Source organism: Erpetoichthys calabaricus, chromosome 3 (assembly GCF_900747795.2).
Source record: "Erpetoichthys calabaricus chromosome 3, fErpCal1.3, whole genome shotgun sequence".
In the NCBI taxonomy this organism is placed as follows: Eukaryota; Metazoa; Chordata; class Cladistia; order Polypteriformes; family Polypteridae; genus Erpetoichthys; species Erpetoichthys calabaricus.
In genome coordinates this window covers 79,714,881-79,732,151 of record NC_041396.2, presented here as the reverse complement: position 1 = coordinate 79,732,151, position 17,271 = coordinate 79,714,881, and positions in this window count along the sequence as shown.

Below are 17,271 nucleotides of genomic sequence, written 5' to 3'. Positions count from 1 at the left end.
ATGCCATCTACCGTTTTGAAGGCCTGCTTCCTTTTTTTTCCCCCCTCAAACGATGTAAAGGCTGTACGGTTGCAGTCATAAGCCCACGGCATTTCATAGCACTGTTTTCAAATACACCTGTAACTTCTATTTGATTCCTTCCCACTTTGAGAAGAACAAAGAAGCTGAATGAATGATGTACTTTGTGGAGTATTCAAGCAAATGTGTTCCATGAAATGCACTCCTGAACAAAACAAAGAATATCGCAAAGGTTTCCATTTTCAGTGAAGACGTTCAAAACCAATGTGGTTTGGTTGTGGAGCTTGTGACAATTTTGGTGTAGCAGTACAAGAAAGACGTTAGCCCCCTAAGCACTCTTCTCTTCATAATTCAGCAACTGTCAATGTTCATTTCAAAGGTAGTGTGGAGGTCACTAAGCCTTGTGTTCTGGTAGCCTACAATAACTTGAGGTGCATGTTGGACATGCGGATCAGGCAACGACTTTCTACCTTCTTGTGTACACAGAAAAAATATAATAAAAATGCACAAAGAAATAAATCTCTACTGTCCCAATTGCAATATTGGACTGTGCTTTGGTGACTGTTTCAAAACATATCGTACTAAGGATGGGTAGTAAGTGCATCAGTACAGCCATAGGCGCTAGACATTCCTTTCCTGTGGGATTTATGCTGACATTTTGGTATTGATGTGTTTCAGTTATGCATAGTAACATTTCTTCTTGTTGAAAAAAAAAAACAGCGTTTTTGGTTTATTTTTCCAAGAAGAAACACAATGCAGTTTTCTTCTTTAAGTGTTCCATTTTGGAATGTGAAAAAGACGAAGGATGGATGCCTTCAAGTGGTTCAGAGAACAAACCCTGTGAAGTCCATCAGATTTTCTCAGAATTTGATAAAGTCTGTTGTCAGGTGTGTTAGCCAAATGACAGCATTGTTTGTCTTTGGTTTTTGTTTGTTTTTTATTTTTTGTATTTATTTAAAGTTTTCTTCTATTTTTCTGTAATTATTTATTTGTTTACCAGGATTCAAGATGGCTGTTAGGTCTTTATGTCATGCTGTAGACATTGCCAGGTGTGCCAGTAAGTAAAATTATGGCACCATGCATCATATCAGAAGACCAGAGAACTTGATGAGATGATCAGTTCTTCTGATTCTGTTTGAACATAGGTTAGGGTCAGGTTAGGTTAGATTGGGGTTAGGGAGATTTTTATTATCCCAGAGGAACATTTATTGGGAAAGTACAAACATTCACTACCAGTCAAAAGCTTTAGATCACCTCAGTTTTTTTTCAGTCTTTATGGAAATGCACATAGTTTAATGTTTCATGAAATCAAGGCATTGAACAAATAAACAATGGTAAATAAAAAAATAAGTCAAGGAATCATAAAATGTACAACATTTTATTCACATTTTTGATTCATCAAAGTAGCCACCTTTTGCTGATATAACAGCTAAACAGTGGTAAGCCTTTTTCTTCAGAATGCCAGTCACGCTAAGCAAGTCACCATCTCTGCCTCCAGCAAAAGATCCCCACACCATCACACATCCTCCTCCATGTTTGACAGTCAGTGTCACACACTGAGGAACCATCCATTCACCAATTCAACGGCATATAAACTCCCCGTGTGATAAACCAAATATTTGAAATTTTGATTCATCGGCTTACAAGACTTTTTTCCAGTCTGCAATAGTCCATAGACGATATTTCAAGGCCCTGTTTTGTCCTTTATGGGATGGTTTCCTTACTGCCACTCGCCCTGTCAAACCTGCAGCACAAAGTCTCCATGTCACAGTAGAAACTGACACTTGCTTTTCTCGACCATTGTTAAACTGCGCTTGAAGCTGTCAGGTGGCTATTACGCAAGTTGCTGACCCCCAGAAACTTGTCTTCTCATTGGTTTGTGACTTTGGGTTTGCCAGATTTCTTCCTGTCAGTATTTCTTCGACTTTCCAATTGCCTTTGAGTTGTGTAGGACACCATACTCACTGACACTTCGATTTTTTTTCTTTTTTAAAATTTCTCTAAATGAAAGGCCTATACTTCTACTATTAATAATGCTCTGTCTCATTTCTTTTCTTCATTGTCTTTTTCTTACATTATCACTGAAATGTACAACTTTCTACAGTTTAATATTTTCCAAATAGTACTACAGAGGGTGTAACACAGTCTGTTCCAACGCTGCTTTAAAACAGACACAGTTTTTTAAGTAATCGACACAAGTTGGAAATTGCTCCAACATGTAAGGCATAATGCTAACTTTAATGCCTGCAGAACATCTGTAGGATATAATCCATTAGTTGTTCAGTGAAGGAGGTCAATTTGTAATATTCTGAAATTTCCTGTTTTTCAGTTTTTCCTAACCTAAACTTTAAATTTAAATCTCTGCTAGTTTACTTCTTACCTGTTCATCATTTTACCTCATTCATTGCATTTCAACTTATTGAATTTGAAGAAAAAATGGAAAAACCGAGGTGTTCTAAAATGTTTGACCAGTAGTGTAAGACATTGTTACATAGATAAATCAAACAAATAACAATTGTTATTATCTGTAAATACAATCATACAGCAAGAATATTTCACTTTAACAGAACACAATTCAGCATTCAGCGGGATTCCTACAACAAAACCGTGTCAACGTTCTTTCTAACTAGTTTCTGGCACAGCTCAGGGAGAGGGGACTGCTGCAAACCAATATTTTTACTGTTAATTTTGACAATTTTGTTTAGACCTATTCTTAAAGTTAAGGTTTTCATGACATATAAAAATGTGTCATTATAATTTCCTTAAGCCCTTATCTCACTAAATAACTTTCCCAGTGATTTTCAGTCCTGGTCTACATTTCCATAATGGAGGCATTCTCAGTGTGCGCCCATGAAGACCAGTCGTGTAGTTTGACATTCCCAGTGACAGTCATACCAGTCTGTGACTCACCCTGAAAAAATTAAACTGAGTTGTAAGTGTGGACCTGTGTTTGTGCTAGAGCTGACAACCAATGAGCGCTCTACGGGAGGACCATGCATGTTATTTGGCCACAAAGGAAGGTGTTTTAAACTGTACAAACCAAAGAGAAGCTTGTCTGTCGCGGATAATTTGCCTTTTACTATTACACGAAGACAATTTCCTGTTAATACTTCGTTACATTGATATAGTGGTGTTCTCAGTATTCAAAGCGCTATCCACACAGGGATGAACCGGGAAGCGAAACCACAACAGAATGCAAAAAGGGAAAAGACGGGCTGAGACTGCAGCTGAACTCACCATATCTGGAAAACATTTGTGCAGACCACCGGCACATCAAATGGCAGTCAAAAAGCTTCAAGCTTACAATACTTTGAAAATTTGAAACTGCTGAGAAGTTGTAAAGCACTTGTGTAATCCATCATTCCTTGTGATTTTGAGTCATATAATCTGACATTCTGAGATCCAGAAACTGCAGGGGCTACACGTGATGTGCTTTTCTACTCGAAGTCATGTTGTGTGACACCAGCCTAACAAAAGCTACAGTCAGTCTGTGGAGAGGCACATCAGAGCTTGGTGCACCTTGTTACAGATGGGGAACAGCAGGCAATGACCCAGTTGGGTTCTCTCTGCCATCTGCAGATATCCAACAATTTCTCTGACAGAAAGTCATATAGTGTGACCCCATCCTTAAGAAGAATAGCCATTTCTGTTCTGTCTCACAGATTCCCTCTGTTGAAATCAAAGTTCAGTGTGTTGTCAATGATTGTTCATAGATATTTGCATTTTTCCAGCAGTCTACCTTCTGCAGTTTTATTTTTGCTGAGAGAGGAGGAAGGAGAAAGGAAGCACTTAAAATCTACGGCTAGCCGTATGTTCGGTCAATGATACTGTATATTTAGTAGTAAAAACAAACAATCACACTGCTGAGCAAATTCATCAGCAATATGTGCATGACCATCCCTCCATATTTTGCAAATGATGCATAATGACGGAGTCATCCTTGGATAAGCTCCTGCAGTCAAATGTGTGCAGAAACACAATGGAAGTGTCGATAAAGAGCAGATCTGAGACAAATTAGTGGACGGTGTGCGGTTATTAGTGAGAGGGCCATCAACACTCTCTGCTCTGTAAGTTTAAGAGTATAAACTCCAGCCAGCTGGAATGGAGTCGAAACAAAATCATTCAGCTGACATGTGGTAACTCTTTTAGGGTGGATGTTGACTTTTGTCGACACAAGGGGTCGAGGGCAGATGTCAACTAAAGTCAACATCCTGGCGCAGAGGGCGATAAAAGCTATAAACATTGATAAAACTCAGCGTTACATTATAGGTAGACCCTCTTTGCTAGGAGGACTGTTAGACTAGTTGACTTGACGTCGGATCCCTGCATGTGCGTGAGTAGCATAGAGTAAACAGCGTCTAGAGTGGCAGCAACATCAGACAAGAGAATGAAGCAAAATATTCTGTGCATATTATATATTTATTTTTGGTGCATTATTGCTGAATCATATTCTGGCTTATCGAACTGCAATTTTGATGCAAGTGATCTGGAGATCAAAAACGAAAATCAGTTACCTGCATCGGCTGAACATGCAGCTGACATTCACCTGAGAGGACTACACAGACATTGATCCACAGGAGGCAAGCTGGCTACTGGACTTCATCAAACGACACAGTGTGCTGGTGGACACTACAGATTACCAGCCAATCGACTAAAATGCCTTTCAGCTTATGAGTGATGAAACAAACAGGTATGTAGTAAGTATGTGGATTAACATAATGTACAGGCTCATGGGACATAAAACAGAATGACATTTGTCGTAAATAAGTATTTTATGTTGATTTATGTGTTAAACCATTGCTTTGTGTGCTTTTTAAAAAGTTTAGTTTTCTTACCCAGATCTTTGTACACACGGAACACACATGAAATGCATGTATTCCAAATAATGATATACTGTATTATTTACCCTATACAACTCCAGGCACCCCACAAGCAGATAAGGAGCCTTGGCTTGAGCTGGGAGAGTTGAGCTTCGTCAAGGGAGGGGATGGGACAACAGGCTGCTTGCTGCTTGTACTGATTGACACATTTACAAAACAAAAGATGCTGATGGTAGAGGTGCGAAGGGATTTAAGGTGGGCCAAAATTACGTTTTTTTCGTAGGCTTCGGTAATTCTAGTGTTAAAGGGACGGGACTTTAAAATGGTTTTATATATTATGGAAATGTTGCCTGAGTACTCAGGACTGATCAATATTTCTTCTGGAATAGAAATATCTGTTTGCATGGATAGAATTTAACATCATTCTGGACAAAAAATTTAAATGCCTATCAGACAGCCTTGGAGTCACAATCCCTCCTAATCCACTAACTGCTGTGTTTGGTATAATACCAGATGGACTTAAAGTGGAGAAGGACAAACAAATTGTTATTGCCTTTACTTCACTATTACCATGTATTCTTATCTTGCTCAACTGGAAGAATCCTAACCCACCCTCTTTTAAGTCAGTGGTGTTATATATTATTTGAAATTGGAAAAAATTAAACTCTCGCTTAGAGGATCTGTACAAAACTTTTTTTTAAATCAATAGCATTTTAGAATAAGAATTTACTGTATATTTGGAGAAGGACTCCTTTCCCTCTTTACTACTCTCAAAGTTTTACTCTAGCTGTTGGCCTTCCTCTCTTTCTCATGGGTGGGGGTTGAATTGAATTTAGGTTTGTTAAGTTTGACTTGATTGTATGGAATGTTTTATGCTTTTAATAAATTCAATACAAAATTTTAAAAAAACAAAGCTTGTACTTACTGTGCACAACGTCTGGTGGGGCTGTGCCCCCACTGCTCTTTAGGACAGAAAAGCCAATGATTATCACACCACTGCATAAAACAATTGTCCTGCTTCTCCAGTTTATCTTGTATTCGAATCTTTGCCAGATACCCCACCTTAACTGTTACCATCTCTGCTGAGCTGGTTTCTCCAAGCGTGACCTGTGCTTTAGCCCCTCTGATAAAAGGATCTGGAATGCCTGAACTTTCATGAATTTTTCCAGCTTTATTACTGTGTGATCAGAACTAAAGCTGGTGTTTCTAATGGGAAATGGTGCCCTCCCTTGGAATGACCCCCTGCTTTTAATTTTCCACTGATCTAGAGATGTATCCCAACATTTGGTGTGTCTTAGTGGCGTCATCACATTGCACAGAGAGCTCCCCACTACTGCACTCGTCCTCCCCTATGGGACGGTGCGCCCTGCCCTTTTCAGTTTATATCTTGTGATTCTTTATGTGACGTACAGATCTTTGTGGATTGCAGCCACATCACTTTCACTTACTTAGGTCATCTGTCGTTTCCTAAAACCAAATAAATTTGGCCTAATCTGTTACTTTTCGCACATTTTTTTTCCAGATTGAAATTATATAATTGCATCACAGACAGGAGGCTGCAGCTAAAATGCTGTGAGAAATTTAGTGATCCGATCACTGCATAATATTTAAAAAGGAAATGCCCAGCTTCAAATTGATTATATTCCTTGGTGTTTGGATCAATGCAGTATCACACAATTTGTGCTGTTTCAATCAGCAAATTTAAAATGCTATTAAAAAAAAAAAAACTATTTTCTGTCATTAGCTTTAATCATTCAAATGGATAAAAATGAGTAGAGGCTGAAACATTGAATCATGGTATAGATGCCAGCATCCAGTCTAATAATAATAAAAATGCGTTTTATTTAAGGGGTGTTTCATGACACTCAGAGTAAAATCCATGGTAGTAAAACAACAGTAAACATTAAAACAAAAGTAAAAGTTAAAGCAGTAAGTAAACATTATTCAATAGTAAAATCAGTATGACTGAGCAATAATGGACAACTGACAATCATCTTAGAATCCATTTAATTCAGAACAGGGTCACGGGGGTCTGCTGGAGCCTACCCCAGCTAGCATAGGGTGCAAGGCAAGGAACAAATCCTGGGATGGACATGTGATGCTACAATATATTGTATTACTAATGTACTAATATGGATATACTGATATAAGCAATTGACTAATATAAGTGTGTGTGTAAGTAAGAATATTTAAAGCAGGATGACAACAACTATTAACAAAAGAATGTTTTGTAATTTCCTAAAAGCAACCGTTAGCAAAAGAATGTTCTATGTCTAAGAATAAAAATGTGATGACATACGAAAAAGCTTTCAAAAAGAGGAAACACTGAATCAAATGTAAAAGTATTTTGGAAAAGGGCACAGAGAAGTAAAAAAACTATATAAGCAGCCTGAAGATGGGCAAGTTAGAGTTTTTGTGACTTGCAAGCAGAAAGCTACAGAGCTTCCATAGAACGCTCCATACTACTCACCTGTTTATTAATTCTTTTAATAAACTAATTTTGATTAATTGCACTCCTCTCTTCCTCGGTGTTCTTCTTCCACAGGCACCAGTCCTTTGCTGGGCAGACACACAAACCCACACACCAGCCACCCACCAGGGCCAATTCAACATCGCCAGTCCACCTAACCTGCACGGCTCTGGACTGTGGGAGGAAACCGGAGCACCTGGAGAGAACCCACGCAGACACGGGGAGAACATGCAAACTCCACACAGGGAGAACCCAGGCCATTAACCCTAGTCTCCTTACTGCAAGGTAGCCGCTCTACAACTGTGCCGCAGTGCCCCCCAATTTTATTAATTTAAAACTCCAAAATTAGATAGAAAAATGACAAGAAAGCCGCAAGAACTGGAAATGTCAGTTTCTGTTCAACATGGCAGTCATCACATGAGTGTGACCAACACTTACATAAGGGCTGGTTGCATGTAATATACACACAACTGGCATCTGGCTGTCGAATGCAAGCAAGTTAACTGCTTCTTAAAAAGGAAAAAAATTAACATAAATTAATAAGATCAAAGGCAATATGGTGTAGTGGTTGAGATATTTAACTTTAAAACTTGCTGGTTCAGCCCTTACTGTGCGACTCATTTGTGCTCAAAAAAAATACCCATCAGCTATTTTACTATATTTGTGTAATGTGAAACAAAACAATTGTCCAGCAGAGGGCACTAGTTCCACAGATGGACCAGGCACAATGCTGGGAATCCCAGTGTGTTCTGCTTACGGTGCCACTTCAAAGCACCAATGGTGACAACATAACCACAACAGCAACACAACTACTAAGTATATACTTAGCTTAGATTGAAGAATCATTTTGCTTACAAATTCACAATCGGCCTCTACCAGAAGATCCCCCAATAAAAGTAGACAGATGACTGGAGCAGTTAGCTGAGGGCCTTTCATTACGTTCTTCAGGTGGTGCTGTAATGTGCAGAAGTTTGTTAGATGAAAGATTATGGAGGGCTGCGATTCACAAGTCCCAGGGGTGTTAAGGGACATTGTGAGGTCTCAAATGCCTAGGCACTGTTTTAAAATGAAACTCATTTTTCTTGGTAAAGATTTAATTTGCTTTCTATAATTTCCAAGGCATTGGCATTAAAAGTGTATGGCATTACGATGGGATTGATTTACATAAGAATGACTGAAGCATCAACCTTGGTCATTTTTGTCCACAGAACCATTTGCCCACCTAACTGAATTTGGAAAAGCCGATTGGTCCTTCTGCTTCTACTATAACCAGTGGATAAGACGCTCTGGGCTTTTGTAGTTCAGGAAAAGAAAAGTTATCAAAGTGTTCATGGAGCATCTGACACCCTAGTGCAGCTCGGCACTTGTCCAGCTGTACCCCTGTTTAGAAGCTATGGAGTCTGTGTGAGAGACAAGGACAGATTTTGATTCTGTCTGTAACACGTGAAGTGGGATGCCTGATTTGAGATGAAGGTATTTGCTGGAATCTGAGTTTGCCAAATATATATGAAGTGTTACACTTGACACTATAAACACTTTTAGCAATGGTGTTCCTATTTGGCACAAAAGCTGGATAAACTGCTATTGGAGATTCCCAGTGAAAGGTAAACTGGGTTCTGTTTGTGCCAAGATGAAGCCAAAGCACTAAGGCACGCTGGGTACTGACAGCCACTACTTAATTCTTTTTAGAAGATGACACCTTCTTGCAGCGCAAGGCAGACAGTGTTAATTTATGTCTTGCTAGTTATAAATTCTTCTGTGGAACCACTAAGGCAAAGAGCAATGCTGGCAGATGTTCTGGGCACCAGCACTTGGCTATCAATTTGCCGTGCCCAGCACAAGCCACATTATAATACATGTGGCTTCAAAATCTGCCTGACTTGATGCATTTTCTTTCTCAGAACACCATGTTCCCCTCGCTTGTCACAGACGCAACAAGACATTTGTTGGCATTTCCTTTACCTTCCTACTTTCTTTGTGCCCACTGTAACTCAGGCATGCGTATGGTCAAGAAACCATGGCTGCCTTCTTATAACATAACTTATGGAATGGTGCTGAACTTAATAAGCCGCATTGAAAATCAGCTTGTGAAGCTCCTTTATTTGAATCAGTTCTTAAAATTGACATCAGTTATTAACGTAGTTAAAGAGTTGGTCGTGTCCATGTTCAGATTATGGTCATTTATATAACGAAAATTCTAAACAAATGTCAGGGACACAATGTTTCAGTTGTTTAGCCATCGGGTTTCAAAAAATAAACAAGTAGATGAAGGTACAGAGGGGGGGAAGCACACAGAATCCTATTGTTGACAAGAGTTATCAGCAAATTGACATACACAGCCATCTTGGTCACAGGCCCCCTCTTCAAGCCAGACTCACATGCCAATACGTCTCAGAAGATCCTGGTCTATATCTGGTTGTATTTAAGATCACGCAGATGCAGGGCTGGATTATGACTTTTCGAGACCCCAAGCACTTCAAAGATTGTGGTGCCCCAATATATATGTATTTCAAAATATAAACAATAATAAACTGTAAAATTTTGTTTTTTGAAATGAAACAAAATTTACAGTAACATGGAAAATAATGTTTATTTTGCAGTTTTACACCATATTGCCAATGGTAAATCTCGCAGTGGAAAATTTCTGTGGTGCCCCCTTCCTTAAATGCCCAAAGCACGTGCATGTTTGGCTTAATAGTTAATCCAGCCCTGCGCAGATGGCCTCCTGACGGTTCTCTGACATTCTTGTACAAACTCTCTGACAGTCTCCATAGGTGAAACAAGAAGATGACTTGTAGACTCTTCTAGGGAATGTGCCTAAGCCGTCTACACTCATAATACTTTGAGTCCCAAGCACTACAGACTTACAAATCATGTCTCTTCAAACACTATCAGTAATGCCCACTAGAGGGAGACGTTTGCATTCCAACAAAAGCAATTGTGAAGTTTCTTGTATCTATGACTGTGCTTTTTGTACTAAACAGGCATCCATAGAAGACACAGTGTGAATACGGTTTACGAGAGCATTTCCCAGCTTGTTGGTGGGCCGCAGCAGCATTGCAGGTGGGCCATGAATGAACAATCGTTCACAATTCATAGCAGCCGCATCACAGCAGATTGTAGCTGATGTCAGACAAAACTGCATCTACCAGTCTGATCATTGTACTCCATTTAAAGTGGCAGTGATCCTGGACGACCTACCCAACCACAGCTGTGATGATTGTGTTCGATCAACCTACGAGGAAAAGTATGGACGATCGTGCTTGATTCATCTAACGCTTTGACTCTCGTGCGGGACAATGGGATAACCTTGCCTAACCACCCCCTAAACACACACATGCACGCCTTGACGCCCACCACTTTGACAATCACTAAATTCACAGAGGAGAGTGACTGCAATTGGTGGACATGGTGGCTTTGAATAAAGAGCATTTATGGATGGATAGGTTTCGTATTTTTCAAGTCAGTTATGTTTTCACAACCACAGTTTATATGTGTTTGCCTTAAGAAATTGTGTTCAAAGGTTAAACGTTTTCTATAAATTTAAAAAAACCTCATGCTCACACTGGCACTTTAGAATGGAGGCCATGGGACATGGCATACCACCGAGAAACGAAACAAAAAAAAATTACAGATGAATCAGCAAAAGTTTCAGTATAAATAAATATGCCTTCCATGTTTCTGATGCATGTTTGTAACAACAAAGGGGTTGCGAAAGTAATCGTTTTATCACATGTTCCTGGTACTATTTTTCTCGTGGTTAGGATACATCTTCTATTCGCTTGTGTGAGTTTTCACATAAACATGGAAGTACACTAAAATAAAGCCAACCACACGTTATTCACTGTGTTTTAGTCTTTCAAGAGGAAACCAAAACTGGCTAAATCTCATAATATTGGTTATTTTTTTGTTCAAAAATTACATGTATAAACTATTTTATAAAGTGTGTGTAATCATAAGGCAGAGACCAATATTTGACAACTGTCTTGGCTTGAGGAATGGATGAATTTAGTAAGTTTTTAAGTTTTTTGCTTTGTGCCCCAAACCCTGTAAAGCACCAGTGGGGGCAAGATAACTTTTTATTTTACAGAAAATGGTTAACTTAACAAAATTTCGCATGGTGAATGCATATATAAACTGCTCAAAAAAATTAAAGGAACACTTTGAAAACACATCAGATCTCAATGGGAAAAAAATCCTCCTGGATATCCATACTGATATGTTCTGGGTAATGTGTTAGGAACGAAAGGATGCCACATCGTCTGATGGAAATGAAAATTATCAACCTACAGAGGGCAAAATTCAAAGACACCCCGAAAATCAAAGTGAAAAAATGATGTGGCAGGCTAGTCCATTTTGCCAAAATTTCATTGCAGCAACTCAAAATCATACTCAGTAGTTTGCATGGCCCCCACATGCTTGTATGCATGCCTGACAACGTCTTAATGAGACGATGGATGGTGTCCTGGGGGATTTCCTCCCAGATCTGGACCAGGGCATCACTGAGCTTCTGGACAGTCTGAGATGCAACCTGGCGGCGTCAGATGGACCAAAACATAATGTCCCAGAAGTGTTCTATTGGATGTAGGTCAGGTGAGCGTGGAGGACAGTCAATGGTATTAATTCCTTCATCCTCCAGGAACTGCCTGCATACTCTCGCCACATGAGACCGGGCATTGTTGTGCACCAGGAGGAACCAAGGACTCACTGCACCCACTGACAATGGGTCCAAGGGTTTCATCCCAATACCTAATGGCAGTCAAGGTGCCGTTGTCTAGCCTGTAGAGGTCCGTGCATCCCTCCATGAATATGCCTCCCCAGACCATCATTGACCCAAACCGGTCATGCTGAACAATGTTACAGGCAGCATAACGTTCTCCACGGCTTCTACAGACCCTTTCATGTGTGTCACTTGTGCTCAGGGTGAACCTGCTCTCATGTGTGAAAATCACAGGGAGCCAGTGGTGGACCTGTCAATTCTGGTATTCTATGGCAAATGGCAATCGAGCTCCACAGTGCCGGGCAGTGAACACAGGGCCCATTAGAGGACGTTGGGCCCTCAGGCCACCCTCATGGAGTCTGTTTCTAATTGTTTGGTCAGAGACATTCAAACCAGTGGTCTAATGGAGGTCATTTTTAGGGCTCTGGCAGTGTTCATCCTGTTCCTCCTTGCCCAAAGGAGCAGATACCAGTCCTGTTGAGGGGTTAAGGACCTTCTACAGCCCTGTCCAGCTATAATGGAGTAACTGCCTGTTTCCTGGAATCTCCTCCATGCCCTTGAAACTGTGCTGGGAGACACAGCAAACCTTCTGGCAATGTCACGTATTGATGTGCCATCCCAGAGAAGTTGGACTACCTGTGCAACCTCTGTATGGTCCAGGTATCACCTTGTGCTACCAGTAGTCACCCTGACCGTAGCCAAATGCAAAACCAGTGAAAAAGCAGATGGGGAGGGAAAAATGTCAGTGGCCTCCACCTGTTAAACCATTCTTGTTTTGGGGGTCGTGTCAATGTTGCCCCCTCTAGTGCACCTGTTGTTAATTTCATTAACACCAAAGCAGCTGCAACTGATTAACAATGCCCTCTGCTACTTAACTGACCAGATCAATATCCCAGACGTTTCATTGACACGATGCTATACTCTGATTAAAAAGCGACCCATTTCAGGGGTGGGGGTCGACTTGTTTTTCAATCCTATTTTTTGTAAAAATTGATCGATTTGTATGAATGATTACAATAAAAATAACAAAACTTAAAAAAAAAAAAGTGATCCATTAATTTTTTTGAGCAGTATATTATGCTTGTGAAGAAATAACTTTGATTTAAAAAATACCAAAGTTATCCTTCAACCTGCAGTCAAGTTTCCTTGCTATTAAACCCAGAACATAACATGCTGTCAGAAGTGACAGGTATAAGAAACAAGTAAATGAAATACCATGGCAAAATTACAGTCTCCAACGTCCTTAAACTTGCAAAGAAATCTCCCACAAAATTGGAAAAGTTGGATTCAGCGATTCAGACATTTTCACACTATCAGCGTAATAGCGGAGAAATACAAAAAGGTACAGTGCACATCTTTTTTTGGATGTCGCTGTTTAGGAACTGTAACATGTTTCATTTTGAGAAGATGAGAAAGATGTAACAAAGTAAAAGTTTAAAGCATGCTGTGAACCTGGGAATACTTACCATACATCAGCCATGTGCTCTTTTCACACACAAGGAACATCAGACACAATACACTGCTTTGTTACAGATTTTAAAGATAAAGCCAAACGCTGTGAATTTGCAGATTTACATGACTCCTTGGTATGAGAGGATTATTCAAGTAAGAGGCCGACTACTAAGAGAGTTGCATCTGGTATCTGTAGAGCAAATGAGATTATGTCCAACCAAGGCAAAGCGTTGACCGATGTGCTGAATGTGCACAAAATCAGGAAAATTGATGGCAACAAGCACAAAAATAAAAAATGCCCAGTGTACAGACAGGTATGCGAATATTGCAAAAAGAAAAAACACTTTGCTAAGATGTGCAATTTACAAAGTCAGTCAAAGCACAGTAAGAAAATGCAAACAACTGAGCACAGTGAGGATTCAGCCGACATGTTCATTGGCACAATCAACATGCAGAATGACGTGGGTATTATTTTAGAGCAGAAGCTTCATTTATAAAGCTTGTCTAAGTACAAAAAGAGCCTTGAAATATGCAAAATGCCAAGCTTTATACTTGACTTTCTTACTAAACCTGCTTTGGGAACAGGCACATATTTACAGAAACTCTGACCTAAGCATACGCAACATTTCAGGAAAAACTGGGAAATGACGACACTCTTGATCAAGTAGGGAAATGCAGCCAAACCAGCTGTGCATAATAATTCATATGTCCATGCTGTTATTAGATTGTGCATTGATGTGAAAAACATATTACACCTCAAAAGTGATGAATATGCTGTACAGACCTAATTTTCGTTTCCTTTTAAGGGGGCCAATGCTGCATATTTACACTGAAGAATGTTTTTGATTATTCATCCGGAATTCATTGTCAGGAGTTTCTCAGCCAAGTGTCTTTCTATCAAGCTCACTGTGCTGGAAGACATTATCTAAGGGATGAGGCTCTACATCCAGTTTTTGTGTGGTGTGGGGTTACACACATAAATAAACCATAACATGTTTTTGCCAACGTAAAAAGGTAATTTGCAGCAGTGTCTTGTTCCCCTAACATATTTGGAACACTTCACTGTACTCATATTGCAATAAGGGCACCCAGCGAGAATGAAGCTGCTTTTATTCACCATAAACAGTGCCATTCCATTAATACACAAGTCATCTGCAATGTCAGGATGAGACTGACACACTTAGTGGCTTGGTGGCCTGGGACTAATTATTTTGAGGTAAGGTAGTTTTGGCAGACATCATAGGTCTTTACATGGTGACTGGCTTATTGGTAACTGGCTGAACCTTCAGTTTTTCATAAGACCTGTATCATTCATTGTAACAGCAGTTGTTACAATGGCACATTACATGTGTCAGGTGATAGTGGCTACCCGCTGAGATGATGGTGCTTTGTGCCTTTCCCTGACACCCAGAACGCAGAGGAGAGGCGCTATAATGCTGCACATGACCCTGTACTCTCAATTGTGGAGCACAGCCAGCTACTCCTGAATGTACTGTAGGTGGATGGGTCTGGATGCATCAGGTGGGAGGCTGCTCTACCGGCCAATGAAGTTCTTCATCATCGTAATTGCATATGTATGAGGTTGATTAGCATGCACCATATATGGATGGTTCAGAGTGGCTTTCGAGGTGCATTAACATATGCATATTTACAGGGTGATTGGGATTTATAAACGGTAAATTGTGTAGAAATTTGCGTATGCCAGGTTTTATAAATCTGATTTTTCTTTCGGCGTATGCATTTTTGCTGTTTTTTTGGCACACACGTTTTCAACCTTGAATCCACACAAAGTTTTATAAATGAACCCTTGCAGAGTGATGAAAAATGGACTGAGAATGTGACAATAAATTGAAAGAATATAAGATTTTAACTTTACAAATACATAGAGTGTAATGTGGAATTCACTAAATATAAGAGGAAGATTGCAGTCTTTCAGTTACAAGCTAGTAACTTACTCTGGTCACTAGATGGTGCCATTGGGAAAGACAGCACTTACATGTGAACTCAAAGGACGAAAACATAAATATGAGTTTGAAACCATTCAGTAGGATGCACCAGCAATATCGGGATGTGCAACGTGTCAAAAGCTACACATGGAAAAAAGAAGTTTGAAGTTGAAAAGGAAACAGACATCCTAGAAAGGTTTAATGATCTATTTTCTAGATTGGGCTACTTAACTGGGCAGCACCACACACAAACTGACAAAACAGTCAAACCAGTCGTGCACACTGCTTGAAGAATACCAGTAGCTCTTAGAGACAGACTTATTAAAGAATTGTACCAATTACAAAAGATGGGTGATATTGGAAGACAGAGCAAACCAACCGAATGGGTCAACAACATGGTGACTGTGGTCACTACTAAAAAGATATGCATTTGATTTACTTTATTAATCCCCCTTTTTTCACGTGACTTTTAGGGGTTAGAGCACGGCACCCCAGAGCAATGTTCAGGCTAAGGGTCTTGCTCAAGGGTCTATTAGAGTAGGATCCCTTCTGGCAGTAACAGGATTTGAACCAGCACCCTACAAGCTACCGGCACAGATCCGTAGCCACAGTAATTGCATGGCTTGGTGTTTACATGGACCCATGAGATCTAAACCAAGTGATTAAAAGAGACCACAGTCCGATGGTCACAGTGGAAGAAGGGTTGCCTCGTATGCCAAATGCAAAATACTTCTCAGTGTTACATGCCAATTATGGGTTTTGGCAAATCAAGCTGGAGATGATAAACACACCAACAGAACACTATTGTTATTCTTAGATCACCATTTGGAATTTTGTCAGCATTGGAGGTATTCCTATATACAGAAATTTTTGGGTATGATACAGTATCCAGCCAAAATCATTCCAAACATCTTAGATGTTGGTGCTCCACTGAAGAAACTACTTGAGAAAGATATGGCATGGCACAGGGAGGAAGCACACATGGAAAGCTAAGAAAGCTAAATCCGCAGTCAGCAATAGTCCTACACCGATCTCCTGTTAAAAGTTCAATGACATTACCAGTAGATGTAAGCTCAGACAGTACTGGTGCAGTCATTCTACAGAAAAGAAGGCCAGTGGCACACGGATCAAAAACACACACCAACTGCCAGAGCAGCTATGCTCAAATGGAAGAGGAACTTCCTGCCGTAGTGTATGGATGTAAAAAATTTAAACAGAAGAAAGACAGAAGCTAAAAATGACCATAAACTGCTTGTGAATATTGTCACAAGCCGTCTACTAAAACAGATGGCCTACTAGTAGTTTGGGACCAACCAGGACTGAGGGGGTAATTAGAGAGGCACGAGAGAGGCAGATGTTCAAAACAAAAAGGTAATTTTATTATTCCACGATAGAGTAGTGAAAAGAAAAAGAAAAACAAAACAGTTGTTGACGTGAAAACGATGCACAGAAACGTATAAATAATCCTGTGACAAGACAAAATCAAATTATGAAGAAAAAAAAAGGACGAAAAATAGAAATTGGAAAATACAGAGGCTCTTACCCTAATCAATAATCAATTCCAGTCCATGCAAGGGCATCAACAGCCTTAAAATAATACAAAACTGGACTCTGTTTCAACCCAGGTCACACGTACAACTCCTCACAAAAAAAATCTCAGGAGTCGTTTTTGGTCCTCAGGAGTCTAACACACTCCTTTACAGCAACCAACAGCTCAGCCACCAGACACCCCTTAGTCTGGCATGCCTCGCACTCTCTCCAAACAATCGTTCCCCCTCTTGCGGTCACAACTGTACTTATACAGTAAAGCCTTTTTCATTACCAGGATCGGCTTACCTAATCATA